Here is a 6,713-nt window from a genome sequence, read left to right as displayed (position 1 = left end):
CCGTGGTCTAATCATCCTCTATGTGGACCTGCTGGGTAAAGCCACGAGGAACCCGAGAACGGGCTCCCACAGGTCCCCCTTTCTTAATATATAAAAAAATAACTAATAATGGCTTACAGCAATCTCCATAGCTGTTATACCTCCCAATATGGGAGTAGAGGATGATAAAGATGGCATTTCTCTTTTGAATTAGGTCCAAGGTGACTACAGCAGTCTTAGCTGCCTCAAGCCCTTTCTAAGCCAAAAACTCTTAAGGCGACTACAAACTTAAAGAATCCCTTAGCTTCATCATTACCATTAACAGGTTAACATAAATATTGCTATACATAGTCACAATTCTCTCAATCTTACAACTCAAAGCAAACTCTTAACAGAACCATTTGAATCAGCATATATGGTGCTATATAAAGTTAACAGTTTTCTCCGTCTTACAATTTTAACTCAATCATTTGAATTTTCTTGCTAACAGAACATAGGAAAAACTTCAATGTATTCACATCAAATTTAAATATTTCCTTAACTCCACAAAACCAGGGTGCATTAATATCAATAGGTTTCTGCAAACATAATTCAATCTCATAACTCCTCCTTTTCTTTATAATTTTTTAAACAAAATCTCAAACCTAGTTAGAGGAACCCAAACTTATACAATTCCTACAAACCCATATTGAAAAGCAATATTTTCAATCTAACCATGAACACTTTGAAAACTTTTAGCAAAACATCCAAAAGCAGTTTCTTAATAAAACTCTTTACACACTTTAAAAGTAGTCTCTTAGTGTACCCCATTTGCATTTCTTACTAACAAAAACATTACATTAATCCACTCAAACAACTTTTGAAATTAGACTAAGGAATATTAACTCTCCCCCTTTTCTTTATAATTTAAGCAAAATCTCAAGCCTAGTTAGAAAACTCAAACTTCTGTTTAAACAGTTTCGTTTGTAACACAAACCAGTTCCATAAGTAATTCCATTTTTACACAAACAGTTCCACAAAACAATTGCATTTTTAACACAGAATACATGAATCACCAATTAATAAAGCATACATGCATACACAAAACTGCGTCTTGATTCTAGGTAGAAATAAATTTCATTTAAATAGTTCCATTTTTAACCCAATTCCAGCAAACAGTTCTAGGTCATTACTATGAATAAACTCAAAATTGTCCCATTTCAATGAAATCTCTACTGTTCATTTCATTTCTTAAGTCCCAAAATTCACATGATAAATTCTGGTACGAGCCTTCCAAATATGAAGAAATCCATAACCAAAATCTTTGTAGTTTTATCTGATTTTAAGTTCAAAAAGTTCAAACAAGAAATAAATTCTAGTATCAGGCTTTCACTTCCAAATATGAAGAGATGGTTTTCAACCAAAACTTTTTGCCGTTAACAATTTTACTTCAAACAAGCGTCTCTGCAACTTTTCTCACAGAGACCTTTTTAGGTACAGTAGTATTCTAAACCGCACCGTTTTTGACGTTAGCTCAGGTTTTTCTGTGTTGCGTTGATTTTCCATGAATCTCAGCTGCGGATGCCTTGTGCTAGTTCTGGCGTCCGCCATTCTTAGCTTCTTAGCGGCTTCTGGAGCTTTTGAAAAACCGCTCAGACTGCCTGCTTTGCAGTCTGCTAGGACACTAAGTTCTGTATCTCAGGTTCTTTCACCACATACATTAAGAATAGACTCACACTTAACATTTACACCTTTTCACAAACTCACATATAACCTTTTTTGCCTTGCAAAGCATTTAGACTCACATTCAACATTCTACAAACTCACATATAACATATTAACATGTACTTATTTATACTCCTTAAGGAAACTATAGAACTACTTTAGCAAATATATTTCTTATTACTTATATATTTCTTATATTCATTCCATCTTATTCTTATTTAAACTTACATTTACAGCTAACATCTTCTTACAAGCTTATCACTACATGTCTTAAGACTACCTTAGATACTTCTTGCAAGCTTATATTCTTAAAGGATCTATAGATCTATTTTACAAACTTATATAGGGCTACCATTAGCATATATTTAACTTAGCAAACACCTAAAGATTTTTTAACACAGATCTAACAAGAGAATTTTTATAAACTTACATATCTTATTTTCATCTTTTTCTATTTCTTACTCTTAATTATTATCACTATCTCTATTAGAAAGATTCTTAACTAGACAGGAAGTACGTACATCATTGCTAACGTTTAGAGTGTATAGTCAGCTTTGTTATAAAGCACTGGGATTTAGTGAGTGTTGTTATAGAATTGTGATAGTTGTTGCTAGGAGACTGTAACCTTCCCAGGATGACGCCACACTCCAAAGTTGCCAGTTCTCTCAGCCGCTCCGGACCCAGCAGAGATGCACTGTCAGCGGTAGACGGTGTTTAACTAGAGGCTGTCCCTTCACCCAAATTCATAATAGTTCCCCTAAGTGCTTCAATTCAGACAAATGTTTCTATTACAGCAGTACTTTTGGTCTGTTCTACCGAAAAACTTCCCTTCACGCTGACGGTGAAATTACCGTATTTAGCTGCTGTAAGCTCTTTGCCAAATATCGCACAGTTATTAGGTGATATAAAGTATTTTTCCAAAGGAGCTAGTAAAGCCAAAAGCGGCACAGCTCTGAACTCTATTTCCTCACTGTTTGCATTAACCAGTGACAAAACCTCAGAAACACTAATTGAGCCACTTTCATTCTGGTTCCATTGTAGGAACATCATTGGAGCTGACCTTTCTTAGTTCCAAGCTCCTTACGAAACGCTCCGGTAATCACCGAGCTTCATTCTCCTCTTGTGAAAAAACACAAACATGTCCTCAACCCCATATTAACACAGGATCGGGACCCTTCCACAATCCCGAGCAGGGATCTTTCCATTTCGCATTACCCTCAGCTAAAGGACCAGGAAGATTGGAGTGAACTCTAATATGGCCCACAAAGCATGGCAGCTTTCTTTTGTAGATAGCATAAGTTTCCTTCATATCTAAGACAACGTTCAGTGTATAAACTGCTCTCTTGCTTTAAGGATTTTAAAGTGGCTTGTTTGATCTTATAGGTAGCTTTCTGTCATCCAACTACCGTTAAAACTTTGCACAGCTATTAGGGTAAATAAGTCATTTTACCAACCCCCAAACCAAACCGCGAAGTGCCTAGTTCCATATCCTTTCAATGTTTCATTGGAACTGACACTTAAAACTCTTAGATGATTTTCCTCCTTATTCTTTTAAAAGCTGTATTTTAAAGTTTACCATGAACGTATTTTCGAGCTGACAAAAGTGTTTCAGGGCAATGTCGCCATCTTTAGCAGAAAAACTACCTTTCCCAGAATGCATTTCCCTTATATCAATCCATAATAGTATCAGTCCCTTATATCAGTCCTTTATATCATTTTTCCATCAGTCATTTCCCATAGTTCTTTTCGGGTCTGAGAGTCAACTTCTAAGTTCTTTTTTACCAGACTTGCTTACAAATTCTTGCCTGGGAGGTTTGAACAAAGTTTTTTGCTTTTGCAATGGGAGATTTGAACAAGCATTTTACATTTTCAATTATGGCACATTGGGAGATTTCTATTCTCTCCTCAGCTGACTTCAACAGGTGTCTCCTTCATTTGACACTGGCCCCCAAATCAGAACTGCACCTGCCTCATTAGCATTGAGGCTGGCATTTCTGATAGCAACTTTCCTCGGGGCTTGTGTTTGTCTTAGCCAGTCAGTGAAAAATATTCACAACAACTTTCCCATAGCTCTTTCAGAGAGATTTTCTCCCACTGATCTATCTCATTTTGCTTGTTCCTCCCTTCCCCAGATGTAGAGCTTCAAGTATCTGCAGCTCTGTTCCTCTGCTAGCTGCCTTTGGAGGTAGGGGCTTTTTTCTCCCCCCAAATCTGCCTCAAATTCTAGCAGCTTTTTCAGGTCATATAGTTTTCTGGGGAGGATTATGTCCCTTCTCTGTTTCTTCAGAGTCTTTCTCCCAGACAGTTCCCAGTTTGGTCTCAGTTTATCCCCTCTACCCCAGAAACAGTTTCCGACACTACAGTGGCGCCTTTCCCTGCTACTGAAGGTAGGAGCTTTTTGTCCGTTTGTTTTCTGGGTCTGTGTGGTTTGCGTACAGACTGAAAATCTAACAAGGGAGGTTTTTGCCATTTCTAAACTCCCATTAGGACAGGTTTTTTGCCTCATCAGGCCTTCACCTGGCCCAGTCCCCCAGTAGGTTGCATTTGCTTGTCTGGGTGCTCAAGGACAGAGCTTATACCAGAGGCAATCACCCCTCAGGGCTACACTCCCTCACCTCATCGGGAGTCAGTTGAAACAAAGCTTTTCTCAAAGAGGTGCTTTCTCTGACAGAAAAGAAAGCTTTACTCCTGGATGGTTCTGTTCTGCCCTGGCTGGGCTTTTTCCCCAGACAGCGTTCTGACTCAGCAGCACAACTGCTTCAGACACAGTTCAGCTTTACCGTTTTCCCAGAAAGGTCCTTTTTCTGATAGGAAAGCTTTTTTCTCAGATTTTTTTTCAGCTGTGGACCTATCAACCCGGGACTTGTAGGAAAGCAGACAACTGTGCCGTACCCACTGGCTTTAGCTTTTTTTTGTTCATTAGCAGTTTTTCCCTGGGTCCTGCACCTTCCTGCCTCAGCTCTGTGTTCCAGGAAGTTTGCAACTGCAGGAACCCTAGTATCCCCGAAATGCACTCCAACTCAGAGATGCTGGCCATTCGCCTCTGGTTTTTGCTCAGAAGCGAGGATACAATGCTTCAGGGGATCTTTGCGTTAGGACAATTAGGAGCACCTTTTCAAAGATACTCACTCAAACAAAACCCTTGATGCCTCAGCTCCGCTGGCTGTAACTGAAAAGCTTGGCTTTTTTGCTTTTCCCAGTAAAGTTTCCTGCCCTTTTGGGCTCTCTGTAGCTCTTCACCCACACTCTCCCAAGCGTTTCCCTCAGGGTGCTCTGACCCACTGTCTTTTACTAGCTTGAAGAGACAGAGCTTAGAAGAGGTTTTTACGAACTTGTCCCTGCCTCCTGCATTGCAGAGAGGATTTTTAAAGCTTGAAAGAACTTAGGTTTTGCTATCTTCAGAGGTTTGTTGTTTTCCCTTAGAGCTAATCACAGGTGGTCCTCATACTAATATCTTCAGGTGATTCTAATTTTTGCCCTTTTGAGAGAAAGTTAAAGGCTTTAATTTTTAAGTTTGAGAGCTTTTAGTTTGAGAAAGATTAAGACTTTAGAGTTTCCCCCCCCCCCAAATTTTTCAAGAAAAGCTTTTTAGTTTAAGAGAAAGATTTTTCCCCCAGGAGAAAGACCAACTTTTCCCAAAACTTCCCAACTTTAAACTTTGGCTTTTTACACCCCCCATTTTTGCTTCAGGGAGAAATCACTTTCTCCTGCCGCTTGGACTTAGCATTTCAGCTGTCCCTAGGTCAAAAGCTTCCATAGGAAACTTTTTCTTCCCCATAAGCTCAAAGAAGAGCTTTTTTACTACCCAAATAGCCCAAAGAAAGATTTTTTTCCCCCAGTTTGCATTCAGAGCCCCCAAGTTAGAAAATTGAAGTTTTTCTGTCTAGTTGCCTTACTTATTTTTTCCTACACAATCTTACACTTCTAAGTTTTTCCTACACTATATTACTACCCTATGCCTTATACTTATTTCTCACAGATAGAAATTAAGGGATAGAAGATAGAAAATTTTGACAGAAGAGAATTTCGCTGCAGCATCGGACATCCTTCCAGTCTGCTTTCCTTTTCTCTCGAGGATAAAACCCCTGCCTCTCAATATATATAAAAAATATATATTTTCCATAACACCGGCATGCCTCATCCACTGGCAGGGCTGAACTCAGCACTTTCGCCAAAAACTCTGTAATAAAACTATTATTTTCCTTTATCTTTAGTCCCTATTACTTTGTCTTTAGTCCCTGTTCATTTGTCTTTAGTCCCCCCTTTTTTTAGTCCCCCCTTTTTTTCTTTAGTCCCTTTTTTTTTCTTTTTTCTTTAGTCCCTGTTCAGGCGCCATTCTGTGGGGCGTTTACCCAACCACCCCCACAGTTCCCCAGAGTTTTCTTGAGTGCGAGCAGCAGGAAATATTAGATAGAAGGATTTATTGCGGAGAATATCGCGGAGATAAACAGATAGAAAATAAAGGATAGCCTCGAGAGGGCCTGGAACCTATTCCAATGGGCCCCTACTGTCTCTGTCCCAGGGTTTTTATAGAGATGCCAAGGGGTGGAGCAAAAGACCTCCTCCCCCAGCACAGCCAAGTGCAGACCATCTCAGACACCTGCACTCAGGCCCGTGGTCTAATCATCCTCTATGTGGACCTGCTGGGTAAAGCCACGAGGAACCCGAGAACGGGCTCCCACAGTTTCTTTTGAGACATTCAGCTTTCTACCAGTTCTCACATCTGAATATAAGTGCACCAGGAAAGAAAGAAGGCATATTGCTTGAAAATGGTCCATTGTGTTAGTAGTAAGGCATGCACTTCTGGCAAATGAAAAGATGCTCATAATACCAAATGTCAGGAATAAGCTATTGATGTTACATCTTGCTTTATGGGGAAAAGAAGAGCAAGCTGTCTATAATGTCCAGTTAAGAGGTATTTTAATCAATTGTTTTGAAATGAAAAATACCTGGTTTTACTCAAAGTCCCTTTATTTACTGACTTCAAGAGGCTAAGCAAGATACTTATCTTCTCCAAGGCCCATTTTCTT

Source organism: Peromyscus eremicus, chromosome 1 (assembly GCF_949786415.1).
Source record: "Peromyscus eremicus chromosome 1, PerEre_H2_v1, whole genome shotgun sequence".
NCBI lineage: Eukaryota > Metazoa > Chordata > Mammalia > Rodentia > Cricetidae > Peromyscus > Peromyscus eremicus.
Note: the sequence above shows the minus strand (reverse complement) of the source record.